The sequence below is a fragment of the Dermacentor albipictus genome, unplaced genomic scaffold (genome assembly GCF_038994185.2).
Source record: "Dermacentor albipictus isolate Rhodes 1998 colony unplaced genomic scaffold, USDA_Dalb.pri_finalv2 scaffold_107, whole genome shotgun sequence".
NCBI classification, from domain to species: Eukaryota; Metazoa; Arthropoda; class Arachnida; order Ixodida; family Ixodidae; genus Dermacentor; species Dermacentor albipictus.
In genome coordinates this window covers 1-16228 of record NW_027225661.1, presented here as the reverse complement: position 1 = coordinate 16228, position 16228 = coordinate 1, and the positions used below count along the sequence as shown (strand labels likewise).

The 16228-nt window shown below is 43.4% G+C and overlaps 1 long non-coding RNA gene across 1 annotated transcript; it reads left to right on the top strand.

Annotated features, from left to right (window-relative positions):
- Positions 1-93: 93 nt before the first annotated feature.
- LOC139053386 (uncharacterized) lies at positions 94-16181 on the top strand. Its single transcript, XR_011510449.1, has 3 exons — positions 94-239; positions 461-581; positions 5922-16181. It is a non-coding gene; the product is annotated as an uncharacterized lncRNA (long non-coding RNA).
- Positions 16182-16228: the final 47 nt, after the last annotated feature.

Below are 16228 nucleotides of genomic sequence, written 5' to 3'. Positions count from 1 at the left end.
CTTGTAGGATGTGACGTCACATTGTTGCTTGTTTTTACGTTTTTGAAAAAGCTACTCTCGAACGTAGATTAGCCATTGCCGCCGTGTCGGCTGCAAGACGTTCTGCACGCGCTTTTGTGCGTGTCGAAAGCGTATAACGTGCGCGATATTCGTGCGAGCGCAGTTTGACTTGAGCAATCGTGGGCTTGGACTCCGTGAGATTTGCTTTCGTCATATGCGAGTTAGGGGCTTGCCGACAGGTAAACCGCCGCTGTACTTAAGTGAATACCTTGTTTTTCGTGGTCCTGAAATAAATGGCGCGTCGCTGCGATGGCGACTTCAATCGAGTGCGGTAATTGCTGCGCATTACGGGCGATTTAATTGCACAATACGTTCTGCATTATCGGTGTAGGAAGAGAAAACTTATCCTGTGAGCCTTACTTCCGTCAGTCGGTCGGTTACATGTTTCGCTCTTTTCCAGTGCACATTCCTTGATATCCACTAACGAGCTGCTTCAAATATCGAAGTGTCTATTCATCGTGCAGATGTTTTTTTTATTATTATTATTAACACAACTGGCGACGAGCAGCAGAGTTACAGCCGTGAGTTTTCCTTTCGAGCAAATCTTTTCAAATTGAAGTTTTCGCTCATGTTCGCAAGATAGCAAATTTAAGTGTTATACTCGCCGCTGTATTTTTTGATTCCATGGGACCTAGATGTAAGCTGCCTCAGGTTGAGGTTGTATTAACGCGCACAGAGGCTTTTAGAAAAATAGTAATGCAGTGGGCCAGTTTATTTGAAATGGTGCTATTTGTGAAATTGATATTTCCCCTAGTCATGCTCAACAACTTACTGGTCAGATGCTTGAACTTCTGAAGAAGTATTTGCAATGTTTCCCTTCCAAATCAGCATTGTAACCAACGCTTTTCAGAAGTATGAGTGTGGTATTTGCCCCTGCAGCACTGCCATGAGTTCAAATTCAAATTGTGCCCACCGGCTGTCTATCCGTGTGCCACTAGAAAGTACAAAGAATTCATTTCTGAATTGCCGCAACACTTTTTCATTCCATCTTTAAGGAATTTGTTTACTTCTTTTCCTGGTCATTGTGGACTTGCACACATTGAAGGTTGGGATAGTTTGGCAAAAGCATTGCATAGTGGGCCTGTAGGTTTTTTTTTTATTTGTATTTAGCGCATTGCCCTTCTGACTGGCCAAATTGTGACCCCTTCTGCCTGTTGGGCTTCAAATCTTGTAGAAAATGGTGTGAGCAGCCTGGGGTGCACCTGAAGAGTAATGCTAGTTTGTGCATGATCATGTTGTTGCTGCTGGGAAGATGACATCTTAGGCACATATTTTTCATACTATTAACACAAATGTTTCCATCTTAATCCCTTTGTGGCTCAATCGTAGTAGACCTGTTCGTTTTTCAGTTACTTTGTTGTTTATTTTTGTTACATATCAGTATTATGTACTATCAAGTTAGTGGGAATATAAAGCTATTTGACGTTGTATTCATGGGGAATCCTAGCTGATCCCTCGTCATGGGTATGTGCCATATGTCACAGGCAACAGTCATTCTAGTCTCTGCTTGTGGTAAAAGTATCCCAAAGCCTATTTTGCACGCTTGCAGATGAGTTGAGATTTAGACATCAATGCCAGCTCACAAAGCATCTTATACGGCAATCAGCCAGCCACCTCCGCAGATGGAGAATTCTGCATTTTCCAATCGTATTGTTTCTGTTGTCCTTGGCAGAGATGTTGATTCTACACAGAGGGAATATATTGTAGGACAATAAAAACTTGTGATTACAAGGGCCATATATGGTGGAAATTATAGTAGACTATGACCAGCATCAGTGCAAGCCCTGCGGTATCCAAAAAATTAGTAATGTGCTGGTTTTCATATGCTACAGCTGCTATGTGCATTAAGCTCACAACTCCCTTTTTGGCAACATCACCCAGGAATGCCCACTCCTAACACTCTGTCACATGCACTTTGACAGCATCTGCTTTGATCTACTTGATTGCATATCAGTAAAGATGGGTCTAGTTCACTAAAGACTGACAATGCTGCATTCGAATGGAACCAAACCGTTCTCAAAAAGTTCTTGAAACCAGCCAAGCAGGTTTTCGAGAACTTTAATTTGGCAAAATGACAAAAAGAAAGTTATTTGAAATAAGTGATGCAATGCTGATGAGGTTTGGGAAAGCATTTCATGGTGATTGGCCTTCATTATCTCTAGTAATAGTGAACCTGCCAAATTGGCAAAGATCTTGAATGAATTCTTCACAAGGCCCAACTATTTTGTTGCTGCCCTATATTGTCTCTATAGGAAGAGTGCATACCAAAAATCTTGTGGCTTCCTGTTATAACACCCTATAACTTCCTTAGATGTAGGGCCATTTGATATTCACCAATATATACTTACACAGGATTTAGATGATGCCTTTAAAGATGTGTCCCTCATGCTTACATGTAAAGGAGCACCGACATTAAACTTTTGGACTGGACTTTTTTATATTAATCTGGTTCTACATGGCAACTTTTATGACCATACCATGCCACTGAAAGCTGCGTGTGCTTTGAGGGATTCTTAATGTGTGCTAAGACTTGCTTCACTAAATAAATTTTCTTATGACTCTTCTCAAACATCTAAATTAAAATTAATTTAATTCTAATGTTCTATAAGTCACAACCACGATACGATTACGAGGCATGCCATAGTTGCGGACTCCGGCTTAACTTTAATCGCCTGAGGTTTTTAACATGCACCCACTCCACAGTGTGCACCAAGACAGAAAGGAAAGACCAATGTCGTGCTGCATAGTGGTCCTAACATGCTCAGTTTTCAATGACCTAATAATGGCATGGCTTACTTATGCACTGCAGCATGCATCATTTGTTTGTGACCTACCATGCAATGTTGTCACCAGGTTATGGGGCCACACTGCCTTTGGCACATGTTTAAATGTTTGCATTAAGGATATATTTGTTGCACATAGAAGGAATTTGAAGTTTCATAGTGTAATTGACTGAATGACAGCTACACATGCATAAGAAAAAAAATTGTGCCAGGACTAGTTAAACTCTGCAGTGTTTGAGCTTGACCAATTCTTGCGATTTTACACATTTTGGATGACTGCAGGTCATTCATTACAGTTATACCAGCTTTTGTACTTTCTAGACATGCTTTTTGCCCTGGTTTTATACAGTGATCATAGATAGCCACACCACACCATGTTGGTAGAAGAATTCAGAATTTTAGTAAAATGGGGTTGCTCCATGTTGAGGTGCACCAGCATGTCATAGTAAATGGAAGCCAGAAGCAGCAGCATTTTAAGGTTTTGTGCCGCACCATGTAAAGTCCGATTATTGTGCCCCACTTCACTCGCTAGCAGAACCTGCTGGTGAAGCATTCTGAGGAAGCTTTCGAGGTATGCTGCACTTTTTCCAAAACAGCGTCCGAGGCGGCCATCTATTTTGCCTACAGGACGAAAAGTCCCTGGCCAGGAGTGCATCAAACATACGGAAATAGCTGTCAATTGCGCTGATGAACTTCTAGATATTTATAGTTTTGCTCTCAGTTTGCAGAACACAGCAATGCTATAGCAAGCAGCGTGGAGAAAGCTGTTTCGGGGATCAACCACGGCATAGCCAGCACTGCATGTGCATACTATACACAAACATGAGGTTTTAGCAGCAATACTTAAGAGGAAGCTTTAGCTCAGGTGCTCCTATCTAAATACATGTAAAAGGAGAATTGATTTTTCTCAGCAACCACTGCAACGAATTTGATGAGGTTTGTTGCATTTAAAAGAAAAGCTTAAAATCTAGTGAATGTTGGTTCCGAATTTTCGATATAGGTCATTAATTTTTTATTAAATATTGGCAGAAATTGAAAATTTCCAAGATACGAAGCTATCAAGTTTACAACTCTAACTGACAATGATGAAAGATAATACAATTCTGTGAATTGCATCTAATAGTACATCTAAAGCGGACAAAATTGATGTACACATGAATATAAAAAATTTTAGTAATATGGAAATACAACTTTTGCAGAACCCTTGTAACCAACGTAACAAATTCACGTAAGATGTAAAATGACCTATCGAATTTGTCCGCTTTGAATGATCTAATGTATGCTGTTAACCGAACCGCGATGTCTGTTCTTGATGCAGACCTATGAATTTGTAAACGTGCTTCTATTTTTTTTCAAACGGTCGAATATTTGAAAATCTTTTTAACAAAATTTAGGCCCTAAATCGAAATTCCACTTCCAACAGTCACTAGAATTTAACTTTCTTTCTCAAATGCAACAAATTTCATTAAAATCAGTCCAGGTGTAGTCTCAGAAAAACATTTTTGCGTTTTACATGTATTTGAATAGGCCGCGTCGGAGATGGGCCCGAGCTAAAGCTTCCTCTTAACAGCAAATGGTATTTGTACTTCACTCTGTCTAACATTGCCAGGCTTTAAAATAGATGAGGTCGCTCTCTTTCATTTGATGTGTTTATACAAAAAAGTGTGTATGCATGGTAGGGGTTAAGGCTCCTTGGTCATGCCAAAAAATCCTTCCCGACATGATGAAGTGAACCCTTGTGCATTTCAGTCTGCAGTCGCTCACTGCACTTTCAAAAGCGCAATCAGCACAGAGAGCACAGGAAAACACACAAGCAATAGTTCAGCAATTTATTTGAAACAAATAAAACTTTCTTTTACAGAATGACCACATTCCAAAAAAGCAACCACATACTATGCAGATAATACAGCCAACTTATGTTAAGTGGACAGCTGTTAATGTGTCCTGCCTTTATATGTGCAAATGCTTCAAGTCTCAAAGTGTGCCCCTACTTTGCAACTTGTCCTTGGAACGATGGATGATTTCAAATGCTAAATTTAGCACCATTGCCACACTGATAGAAGAAAACTACGTATTAAAATGACAAGTCCTTGTAGAACAGAAAAGGGTGTACAGTAAACTTCCAATAATCCGACTCTCGTTAATTTGATTTTTCAGTTAATTCGGTCCTGGCCGGTGCCCATGCATTTCTATGGGCCTAAACATTCAGTATTTTGATCCTAAAACTGGCATTCGCCATATAATGCGAACTTGACCAGACCCCAATAACGACCCCTTTTAGTGGCAACGTCTGCCTGAGCAGAGCTTAGGGGACAGTGAATGTGTTATACAAACGCTATCTCCTGCCTGAAATGCTTATTTTTGACCCAGCTGAGAAAGATTTTTAAGCTGTAACGGTAGCTGACAATGTCTGATTGTAGTACGTATCTGATTCTAACGAACAGTTTTTGTTTTCCAAGGACATTGAGCCGAAAATTGCCTAGCTGTACAATCAAGTGCGAAACTAAAACCATGTTTGTAGCATTCATATGCTTCACGTTAGAAGAGTTAACTGCTGGGCTAGTTGGTGATCTTGCATACTGAAATGATTTTGCGCCAAAAATCAACACACACATGAAAGACGACACCACAGGCGCCCATGGTGTCGTCGTCTTTCTTGTGTGTGTTGTTCTTTGGCGCGAAATCTTTTCAGTATATGCTTTACCGCTTATCATGGCTGTAATACAGCGAAGCTGACTTTAGAAAGTTGGCTGGCATACTAAAAAATCAGGTATGCGTAGGTTTCCACTTTGGTTTGGAGTTGTCATTTCTACTTTAGTTTTATACTTTGGACAAATAGAAAGTTGATGCATGTTCGATTCAGAGGGAAATTGCGCAAGCACATACTGCCAAATGAATCAACGGTGTTTCAGCAGGTTTTTGCATCTTAATTCGACCCGTCAGTCTCGTCAGGGTAGAATTAATGGAAGTTGACTGTAGAAATCGCGCGATGAAGCACAAAAAAAAGTTACCTTGCTCAGGTAGTGAAAAAGCAAAGAAAAAGTGCTTCGCACAACATCCACCGATGTTCTGTTGCAGATGCAAAAGCTGCCTCCCTTATCTTGAACAGAATAAATTCCTTTCGAAGACAAAATAAAGAAAACAGAAACAGAAGTCATCAAGGCATTCCACATCTATCTTATTCAGTCTTTACAGTGTTGCTACATCACCATTTCCCGAGCCTCCTATGCCAAAAAAGGTTGTTGTCAAAAATAAAATGACCTGATTCCCATGTTTTTCACCATCCAAGCAGTGTTTACTGTCAATTATTACTGCTTTTTGTAACCTCGCCTGTGATTACTGTATGTTAACACTGAGCTATATGATAAGCTTAGTAAAAGTTGAAAAAGTATACTGAATGTTTATTTCTGTTTTTTTAGACATAAGGAGGGGTGCTTAAAAGCGAGCCGCATTTGCAAAATGCTTGCGTAAACAGCAACTACCCCGGTCATGTCCTAATTGTGGCCATGTTGTCCCTGCAAACTTATTAATCTCATCCGCCCACCTAACTTGCTGCCGCCCCCTGCTACGCTTCCCCTCTCTTGGAATCCAGTCCATAAACCTTAATGACCATCGATTATCTTCCCTCCTCATTACGTGCCCTGCCCATTTTTCTTGATTTCAACTAAGATATCATTAACTCGCGTTTGTTCCCTCACCCAATCTGTTCTCATCTTATCCCCTTAATGTTACACCCATCATTCTTCTTCTTTCCATAGCTCGTTGCGATGTCTTCAATTTAAGTAGAACCCGTTTCGTAAGCCTCCAGGTTTCTGCCCTGTACGTGAGTACTAGTAAGACACAGCTGTTTCACACTTTCCTCTTGAGGGATAATGGCAACCTGCTGTTCATGATCCGAGAATGCCTGCCAAACGCACCCCAGCCCATTCTTATTCTTCAAATTATTTCAGTCTCATGATCCGGATCCGCAGTCACTACCTACCCTAAGTAGATGTATTCCCCTTACCACTTCCAGTGCCTCACTACTTATCGTAAACTGCTGTTCTCTTCCGAGACTGTTAAACATTATTTAAGTTTTCTGCAGACTAATTTTTAGACCCACTATTCTGCTTTGCCTCTCCAGGTCAGTGAGCATGCATTGCAATTGGTCCTCTGAGTTACTAAGCAAGGCAATATCATCAGCGAATCGCAAGTTACTAAGGTATTCTCCATTAACTCTTATCCCCAATTCTTCCCAATCCAGGTCTCTGAATACCTCCTGTAGACACGCCGTCAATAGCATAGGAGAGTTCGTATCTCCCTGCCTGACGCCCTTCTTTATTGGGATTTTGTTGCTTTCTTTATGGAGGACTACGGTGGCTGTGGAGCCGCTGTAGATATCTTGCAGTATTTTCACATAAGGCTCGTCTACACCCCGATTCCACAATGACTGCTGAGGTTTTTACTCAATCAAACGCTTTCTCGTAATCAATGAAAGCTATGTATAAGGGTTGGTTTCTTAATTAGATCTTTCATCTCCTGCGATAACTTACCGGTATCCTGTCTAACGAAGTTACAACCGACTTCTATTGCACACTCCTTAATGATGCCCATAAGATTATCGTTCATTGCTTCAACACTGAGGGTCTCTTCCTGAGTTAAAGCCCAATACCTCTTCCGCAGCCTGATCCGAAATTCCTCTACTTTCCCTCTTACCGCTAACTCATTGATCGGCTTCTTATGTACCAGTTTTTTCCATTCCCTCCTTTAGTCTAGGCTAATTCGAGATATTACCATCCTATGGTCACTGTAGCGCACCTTGCCGAGCACGTCCACATCTTGTATGATGCCAGGGTTAGCGCGGGGTATGAGGTCTACTTCATTTCTAGTCTCGCCATTCGGGCTCCTCCAAGTCCACTTTCGGTTATCCCAGTTGCGGAAGAAGGTATTCATTGTCCGCAAATTATTCCATTCTGCAAACTCTACTATACTGATGGGCGACTTCAATGCCAGGGTAGGCAAGAAGCAGGCTGGAGAAAGGTATCTTGTTTTGACCTTATCCATCACCGATTCCACGTCTTCATAGAAGCTTTCCACTTGCTGGTCACTGGATGTAGGCGGCTAGACATGTACGGCCTTCAATTTGTACCTCTTCTTAAGTTTTACAACAAGACCTGCTACCCTCTCGTTAATGCTATACAATTCCTGTATGTTACCAGCTATATCCTTATTAATCAGGAATCCAACTCCTGGTTCTCGTCTCTCCGCTAAGCCCCGGTGGCACAGGATGTGCCTGCTTTTTAGCCCTGTATATGCTTCGTTTGTCCTCCCAACCTCACTGAGCTCTATTATATCCCGTTTAATGCCCGCTAATTCCTCCAATAGCACTGCTCGACTCGCCTCACTAGAGAACGTTCTAGCGTTAAACGTTGCCAGGTTCAGATTCCAATGGTGGCCTGTCCGGATCCAGAGATTATTAGCACCCTCTGCGGCGTCACAGGTCTGACCGCCGCTGTGGTCAGTTGCTTCGCAGCTGCTGGGGACCGAGGACCTGGGTTTGATTGCTCTATTCATATAGGAGGTTGTGGCCAATCCTGCTCTGGTAAGGGAGTGCATTACCAGTTCTGGTCACTGGAGTCAGGCCACCAGGCCTGTTTATACAACTGTATCAACATGGATTTTTTTTATCTGGTGGAAAATTGTGTGGCACCTGGAGAGAGAGAGAAAGAAGTTTAATGACACGAAATGCCGAGAGGTCGGCCTGAGGTATATTCCTCTAGCCAGCTACTCGGCATTGGGGGAAGGGGAAGAGGGAAAGAAAGAGGGAAGAAAGAGGTGCATGATGGGTGACGATGACGATAGAAGGAAGATGTAGAACATATGGCAAGCAATTTGGCATGCTCAAAGTCTGCAATCCAGGCCCGTAATTTTTAAAAAGTTCAGTAATGCCTTGATCGCCTTGAAACTCGACTGAGCGTCTGGCCAAGGGCCTAAAATAACGTCCTCCGACAACGGTGCGCCGTCGAGACGCGTAAGGTCCTTGACCAACCTATCACGCTCTTCCACAAACTTAGGGCAGTCACAAAGCACATGACCTATAGTCTCAGTCACATTGCACACCTCACAGTGTGGAGACTCGGTGCGTCGCATGAGGTGCACGTATCCGCGCGTAAACGCTACCCCCAGCCTTAGTCTGTGCAGAAGACTGGCACAGCTTCGTTGAATTTTCGGTGGTAGCCTAAAATTCATGGTGGGGTCCGATCTCTGGAGTCGTCTGTGGCGATTATCCGGATTGTCCCAGTGCTTTGCTGTCAATTTTCAGATGACACTGGAGAGGAGACAGTTGGCGTCCGCTCTTGAAAAAGGAATTGAAAGCAGTGACTCTCGTTCTTCGAGTGCTTTCTTCGTTTCGGCGTCGGCCAGTTCGTTGCCCTGTATACCGCAGTGACTAGGAATCCACTGAAATGTGATCTGGTGGCCGTTTTCTTGCGCTAAAGTGTAGAGCTCGGCAGTTTGAAGAGCCAACACTCTGTAAGCGCTTTCTTTCAACACCACTCTAAGTAGTTGAAGAGCCGATTTTGCGTCACTGAAAACTGTCCATATTTGAGGAGGCTGTCGCGCAATATATTGAACGGCCTCTCTTATTGCCACTAATTCCGTAGATGTTGTAGTCGTCTTGTTATGCAGACGAAACCGTCGAATGACTTGATGCGCAGGCACGACAAAAGCCACACCAGATGCATACGACGAGACCGAGCCGTCTGTATACACGCTCACCAAGGAGTCATATTCTTTCGACATATATTCAAGTGTTAAATGTCTGAGGCCGACGGTAGGTATTCGCGATTTTTTAGAAATTCCGGGAATAGATAGACGTACCGGTATTTTGGACATTACCCATGGGGGCATATGTGGAAGGTCAGCCGGGGCAAAGTATGCTGGCACTTGGATTTGAACCACAGTCCTTCTGCACGTGAGGCGGATGCTCTACCTCTACGCTATCGCTGTATCGGGGCGCAAGTAGTAAGTAATTATACGGGAAGCGTTTTATTTACTGTAATTGGAGGATTGGAGTACATTAGTTTGACCACTCAAACAGTGGGACTGGTCCAACTGTCAGAATTCTGACAAGTTATAAGGACTGGAATCGCATAACCACAACTCTGAAGGAATGGAGTGGGAATAGAATGGAGCACCCCAACTCTGCAATTCTGCACCATGCCGTTAGATCCTGTTCTTGGGCAATGCCAGCACAGCTCTAGAATCACAAAGACGACCGCACTACCAGGGCGAAACACATAGAAGGCCCGTCAGCTGCCGCATGATCACATGCTGCCAACAAGCAATCCTGCACATCCTATATATATATATATATATATATACACAGTGCACAGACTGGTACCCTAGGTAGGGGCTAGGACTCGCAAAAACTATAGTGTTCTCCACAACTGTGACGAGGACCAGGCCACCAAACTCCTTGCCCTGTGCACGTTGCTGTCTATCTTCATGAGCCTAGATCCTGATGCAACCACTGGTGCCACACTGCTATTTTCAAAGGCCACCACTAGGTAAAGTGCCAGGGCCCGCCCAGGCCAGGGGTCATCGGCTTGGTCCAATACACAAAAGACAGTAAACTTCGAATTGACAGGACTACGAATTGGATTACTAAATTTTTAACTAACGCGAACCAATTTGTAACTACTAATGAATTTTCTTCTCCGTGATTGCTAGTAAGATCCGGTGTGCCACGAAGCTCTGTATTGGGACCAATTTTATTCCACCAAAAACATGGCTCCACACATTGTTTGAAAACATGTGAAGGCATATGCTTGTATCGGACAGCGAGAATAAGTAAGAGTCAGTAAGCAATGTCAAATACATGCAATCTGGCTTACAAAACAAAAGAAACTGGTCACTATTTAGTAATAGTTTTCTTTTGCGTGAAACAACTGCACCCTTGAAAAGTTCCTCATTCTACAAAAGTTTATATAGTGAAATATAGAAATATTGGGATGCATTTGAGTTGTCACCTGGCCCAGGGAACTTCTAGTGGCGGTCTGTCTCGATCTCTCAATTCCTGGCACTCCCCAATATTGTCACGTGGGCAGCAAAACTCTGATTAATGAAACGAGCATTTTATTGGGCGAAGTTGTGCCCTCAAAAACAGGCTACACTCAAAGAAGGATGGTAGCCGCGAACACGATCGGCGGTCGTCGAAAATCTGATGAGCGGGTCAAGCGCGTCGGCCTTTATACATCTGTCGTCGAATGTTCCAGAGCAATCGCTGGGACCCGCGTGCCTTTCACAAAGTTTCATATTATTCACGTCACGCACACATGCATTTAGATAACACAAGTTGCAGTGAAAGACAGTGGATGGAACCCATCGATAACTTCCAGAAACTTCTTTTACATGCAGGCACGTCCTGCGCAGCGCGATTACATTTGTTAGGTGGCGAGAAGTGGTCGCCCGATAAAGTACACGTGTCAATATACAGCATGCCTGACTGCTGCAGTGGTCAAGTGCTCTGCAGCTGTAGGAAACCAAGGGATAAGGGTTGATTTCACAATTTATGGCATTTCCAGATTTTTTACTTAGTACGATCTCTACACTATGTCGACACTATGCCACTAGACCATTGCTGTGCTGCAGTCATCATAATATTAATTACTCATTGTATACACAAGCTATACAGCTGGTTAGGCAAAATTTTAAACTCCGCAAGGAAGACAGGACATGAACTGAAACATAGGCGCACACAAAGCACAGGCTTCCAACTGGTTTTATTTCGTGAAAGCAGAGAATATATACGGTACTTCAAGTTAGCAAAACAAGGAGCAATTGCGAATAATTTGTGCATGAGGCAGTGATGAAAAATATCATGGCCATGTATGCATTAAGAGTGCAGGAGAGTCTTAATGTGCCCATCTGAGTAATTCTTTCCTTGAGAATCTCCTCTTGCAGTGCAGGAGCTGCGACAGCAAAAGCTGCCTGCCTCATCTGGAACAGAATAAATTCCTTTCGAAGGCAAGCTCAAAAGCAGAAAGAGAAGTCATCAAAGCATTCCACATCGCTAAAATTTGTGACAACTAAGTTATCTCACCTTCTTGATACCTATCAAGGAAAGAAATAGAATTCTTAGATGGGCACCTTGGGACTCTACTGCACTCTTAATGCACAGGTGGCCTTGCTATTTTTCATATCTGCCTCTTGCACAATTTCTTTGCGAATGTTTTTTGTTTTGCCATTTGAAGAACTCTCTGCCTTCACCAAACAAAGCCAGTCGGAAGTCTATACTTTGCGCATGCATCTATGCTTTTGTTCATGTCCTGTCTTCCTCACACAGTTTAAAATTTTGCTGAAGCTACAAGCTGACTAGCCCAACAACATGCCTTACTTCAGTGTCCAGCTGGGCTTGTTGGTAAAGCTACACAATGCCAGCTCAAGTGACCACCGTGTGTGTCTGCTCTTCCGTGTTCGCATGTGGCTCAGCCTTGATTGCATGTGTAGTTTCAATACTAGCTACTATATTTTAACTACTAATATAACATCTATCTTCAACTTCCAGCTAGACAGAGTACCTCATACTACATTCTGAACATTGCTGCAGTCAAGAAGGATTTCTGTCTAATGCGCTGGCCTCTACCACCAAATGCCTGAAAAATTAAGAAACATTATGTAGATTCCAGACACAGTCGGGATTTATGTTGCAGGTAAATGGCTATGTAGCGTTGGTTTGGGTTCTTCCAAACATTGCAATGTTGACCAATGTGTTTGTGTATGGCGAGTGATTGCATATATGACACAAGCTTTGTGAGGAGAGTATGAATGCAAAGGCATGGTTTCTTTGCCTCTTTCCTAACACTGTGGTGGCAGCTGTTTTGACGAGTGGAAAACTTGGCTTATGCAGTATGCGCAAATGGGCACGTGCCTATTCTAGGCCCATCTCATAGAATGGGTATGTGTCGCTGCGACACAAGTATACAAGCCTTACATGTAGTATTAAGATAAGTGTCATATGTCTCTGTGCATACACCTCTTGTCAACGTTCTTCACTAAACAAGCACATGTCACCTTCATCCTCACTGCACAGAGAACAGCTATAGGTGATAAGGTGGCTTCCCTGCATAACATGCCTGTGACATCTGCTACTGCTAGCTTGCCAACGCAAATACGCTTTCCATCATTTGGATTGCAACAATGCATTAAATATGAATGTTTCATAGATTCTCATTAACCACTTTTAACATGTATGTTGGATCTACACAATTCCTTTTTGTACTCCAGTGAAGAAACATTACAGCATAAAGGTACAGTGTCCATGTTGTGCTAGCTGCTACAGTGAGGGGGACTTGGAAATGTGAGCGAATCCCGAAGGTGGTGCATTCTAACAAAGCACCTCGAAGTCCAGCTACAAAGGAAGAATGGGAGAGACTGACATGCTCACAGTTTGATAAGCAACTTGTATATGCACACATGCTCTGACATGTATTATGCACTGTTATACACGTGCCACTATCCCATACACACAGCAATGCATTGGGGAGCAAGAAGTATGTGCACGACAGTGGTCAAATGGCTAGAGTGTCAGGTTGTTATGCTGGGAAACAGGTTCGGGGTCACTGTAACATATTTTTGTTTTCAATGCAGAAGACCGAAACGAGTCGGGACGTAAAATTGCCTACTGCAAAGTGCTTGGTATGAAAAAATAATTATTTGCATTAAAAATGCCCAAATCTAGCGCATGCAAGTGTGCATTCCCACATACCTGAAACGTTTTGAGGTGCAGCACATTGGAAGTGCAGTGGCTTTGCCACAAGGTTGACGTGTATACCAGTAAAGAGCATAGCAACAATGGTAGCTTTTCCACATAACCAAGGTGCATTGCGGTGCAGCACATTGCAACAGCTGTGGCTTCTACACGAAGCTAATGTGCATAATGCTGCAGCATGATGGAGCATGTTTTTAACAGACACAACATAGAGGCTCTTTACATGTACATCAATGATTTTATGAGCAGCTAAAGTGGTTGTGAATGTTGCAACGATAATGTTTTTGTTTTCACTTTTCAGACTGCAGAATGCCGATTTCTACATTATACTAGGGCAAATAAGTAGCTTTTTTATTCTCAATGCCTTTTAAGCAGTGTGGTGCTATCACGACCACAGTATATTAGAGAAAATATGAAAATTTAGTATAATACAACTAATAAGCTTTGCTTCTAGTATCACTGAAAATCATATCAAGAAGCTTGGAGAACTGTCTCCTACTGAGTGCACATAAAAAGCATTTCGAAATGGTGGGCTCAAAACACTGAAACTTCAGTCACAGGCTGCATTCTTAGTCTTCCCCCAAATATAGGTCATGACCCTGAGACAGCACACATCAGATTCAGCTTGCAGTTGTGAAGTGGCTTGGGAAGTTCACAAATAGATCTGAAATTATTTTAAAGTTCAGGCTATAGCTTGTATGTGCAGTTGTGCCTGCTCATAGCACAACTGGTGCTGTATAGCATACTCGTGATAAAAACAGTTCCCCAACAGAAAGGCACTCCTTTTTGTGCAACTTCCGTGACTGTCTATTAGACAGTCACGAGAGCACGAAAAGGGTTTGAGACTTTTAAGACCAATTTCCTTGAGGCAAAGTTTAGCATGGAGCCAGTTTGGTCACAAGTTATTCCTACTCACACGTCTGTTTTCTTTTTTTTTTCATTTAGTTTCAGGTCCACCTAAATTATTGCCGTCATGACAGTCTTCACATAATATGGTAGCATCAATTGTTGTATTAATCATTCGAGCATCAAAATCTAAAAGTTTGCAGCAGTGTAAAAGGACAGGAGGACAACGGAAAAGAGGAGAAGTATCACATTTTAACATTAGTGGGTTGCAGTGCAACAGAAATAGGCAAGCACTAATTGAGCAACGAGACCACTGGACACAGGAAATGCAGATTTAGTTGAAACACAGCAGCCTGTAAGGAAGAGATGGAACATTAATTCTTTGCGAAGCTTAGTCTGCATCACTATTTTGTATGCCATCGGTGATCATGAACATGCCAGAGGCAAAGCATACTGTTATGGGGATGTTGGAAGTATAGAAAGACTGTATTTACAATATAATGCCGCGAGAACTTGGTCACATTCACAACAGTGATGGAGAAAATCAACGATGTCTGTTGCACAACTATAGTCGGCAACACCTTTGTTATCGCGTAGCGTGTCGTGTAATCAGTAGCGACGGCAATCGACTTGTTAACTCTAGTCGTCGGAAAAGTGCCAGGCAAGTCAAGGCCTAAGCGAGAGAACGGTTCGGAAGGAACTTCAACTGGATGGAGTCATCCGACAGGTGGTCGGGGAGGTTTCTCTCGGTGCTGACACAATTCACAAGTTGCGACATAAGAGTGCAGTAAGCAGTAGAGACCCAGCCAGAAGAACCGGTGTCGTACGTGATCGTATGTACGCAAAACTCCAAGGTGTCCCGCCGTCGGTGCATCGTGACGTTCAAGAACAGATTGCAGATGACAAGGAGGGACAAGGAGCAACTCAGGGCCATCAGCGTTGATAGTGCTGTGGTAGAGGATGCCGTTGTGCGGCACGAACATGCGGCATGTGTCGTCAGTGCTACTGGAGTGATTGTATTCCGGCGATGATGGGCTGTAAGGACTCGTCGCGTTGTTGTTCGCCGCTGGAGTGATTGTATTCCGGCGATGATGGGCTGTAAGGACTCGTCGCGTTGTTGTTCGCCGTGCATGTCAGTCATGTCAGTGAACGCCATCACGCAGGTCATCGGATCATGCGTAGAAGGATTAAGTGGATCCACGGGGTGACGAGAGGCAGTCAGTGTCCTTTTGGAGGCATCCAGTCTTGTAAGTGACAATAAATGAAAATTCCTGGAGCCACAAAGCCCAGCGACCAAGCCGCCCTGTCGGGTTCCGGAGGGAAGACAGCTGGCAGAGTGCATGGTGGTCTGTAACGATCGAAAATGTGCAGCCGTACAAATATGGCCGGAACGTGACGATAGGCCAAACTAAAGCGAAGCACTCCCACTTGGTGATGGGGTAATTTCTCTCGGCAGGTGACAGCAGGCAGCTGGCATAAGCTATCACGCACTCGGTACCCTTGTGTTGTTGATCGAGAACAGCGCCGATGCCATGACCGCTTGCACCAGTGTGGACTTCGGTCAGTGCAGATGGATCAAAGTGGGCAAGTATGGGAGGGGTGGTCAGAAACCCGATGAGAGCGGCAAAAGCGTGAGCCTGCTCCGGGCCCCGTGAGGATGGCGTGTTCTCCTTTAGAAGATCTGTTAAAAGCTGAGCAATGTTGGCAATGTTTTTGACGAAACGGCGAAAGTAAGAACACAGGCTGACGAAGCAGCGCACGTCAGAAGCAGAATGTGGCACAGGGAAAC